Source organism: Cicer arietinum, chromosome 6, assembly GCF_000331145.2.
Source record: "Cicer arietinum cultivar CDC Frontier isolate Library 1 chromosome 6, Cicar.CDCFrontier_v2.0, whole genome shotgun sequence".
NCBI classification, from domain to species: Eukaryota; Viridiplantae; Streptophyta; class Magnoliopsida; order Fabales; family Fabaceae; genus Cicer; species Cicer arietinum.
The window spans coordinates 1,572,989-1,575,288 of NC_021165.2; positions in this window are offsets into that span (position 1 = coordinate 1,572,989).

Consider the following 2,300-nt stretch of genomic DNA (forward strand, 5'->3'; position numbering starts at 1 on the left):
TATATATGTCAAAACAAATAATGTGTTATCTTACTTTAAATTTATCATATTTTGTTAACAATATCTTCCTATTTTTTCTACGCAACTAATAAATAAAAAATAACAAAAATAATTAAATTATATTAATAAAATTAAATAAAATATATTAAATTAAAAAAATACATCAAATTTTAATTAACCATGTCCACCTAAATATCCTCTAGTTCTACATCTAGGCTATCGTCTAACTCTTTGGATATGGTTAATTAAAATTTGATATATTTTTTTCAATGTAATTTTTTTTCTTTCAATTTAATTTATTTTTATTTTATTTTAATAATATAATTTATTTTTTTGATTATTATTTTTTATTTATTAGATTCGGAGAAAAAATATGAGGGAGTTGTTAATAAAATATAATGAAGTTGCTAATTTATCTACAAAAATAGAAACGAGTTGTTAAAATAATATAACATATTATTTGTTTCGGCAACATATAATCAACCACATTAATATTGATGTATTTTTTTCCTTCTATTAAACGTATTTTATTTGTTTTTATTAATATTACTTTATTTCTATTAATTATTTTTATTATTTTTTATTAAATTAATAATTAATTATTTGTTTTAAAAATAAAAATAAAACATAAATGGCTATAAATGGTCATCCCTATTATGCGACCTCCTACTCTCCTATCAGAGAAACAAAACTCATTCTTTAGGTGGTGACATTTCTATCTTGCAACCTTTTGAAGATAAAAAAAAAAGTATGACATTTTGCTATATAAATTTGAATATAAAATATCGTCATTTTGAACTAAATTTTAGGGGCTTTTATTCTTAATTTTCTGTCAAATAAGGTTAGTTTATAGTAATTAATTTATATGCATCAACACTGTAAATATATTTTATAGTGTTAGTTAATCATAAAAAAATATTTGATTTAATTTGTTTTCTACCTTAAAACTCATGTAAATGAAAGTTTGTCATTATATTAACTGGTATTGTAAAATAATTTACACCGACAATATATCAAAATTAATCTTTAATTTATATACATCACATCCCACTCGAAATAGGGTCATGGTCCTAATTAGCCTTTTTTTTACACATAAATGAGCTCAATTCAAATGAAAATAGGAATAATACAAGCAAATTTATCGTGATTGGATATATTTCTGATTCATATTTTGATATCAAAACTAATTTAGGAAAGAAAGAAAAAAACACCAATAATATACATACAAATTTCTAAAGCCAATGAAAGATAATAAAACAAAAATCTTAATCATAACAATCAAATTAATAACAATCAAATTAATTTATTCCACACGTGGTCAATGGTCAAGAATAATGCAAGATCGACAGTTTTTAATTCAACCCATCTTCGGGAAAAAATATTTGTTGATGTTCGCTCATATCGACTATAGATGACATTTGACATAACAAATTCAACCATGTATTGATAAGTCACATGTAATATTGAGAGAGTACTAAATTTGATGATATTTTTTGTAAACCCTTTACTTAAAGTATGATACCGACATAACGAGTATGTTGCCTATCGGAACACAACACTTAGACCGGAAAAGTAACGACGTCAGACCACATTGCCGATCCATAAATTTACTTTGATCGGGGCAATGAATTAGTATATGTAGACCAAAGAAAAATATTAACTCTTACAAAATATGTAACAATAATGACTAAACAACTCAATAGAAAATAGCTTCTACAAATTACAATTGTCCTCTACTAAATTTTATATTAAAATATTCAATGATTTTTTCATTGTGAGCACTATCAAATATGTTATATTAAAACGAAATTCTCTATATAAGTAACTAACATATCATCCTACTGCTTATTATCTGTAGTTGCATGCCATTCTTTACAAAATTCATAGTAGAAAAATATTTCTCAGTAGTTGTAGAAGCCATAGATAATATCATAACTAATTTTAAAAGTAAATATATTATTGGATACATAGTATAAAAAGTTTTATGAAAATTTAAAATAAAATAATAGTATTAATAAAATATTTTATTATTTATTTGTGAGGAGAAAAACTCCATTAGCTCTAGAGCAGATCAAACAATATTATAATGATAAATTAACTAAACATTGAACTCTGAAGACGAAATCAAAAATAAATTATAAAGAAAAAAATTAAATCTATATAAAAATGATTTATTTAAATTATATGAGAGAATAAAATATTTTAATTCACATGGGTAGTTACACTCTAAAACATTACTCAAAATTACATCTTTAATAGAAGAAGAAATAAAATTTTAGTTTTTTTCTTAGAAGAGAGAA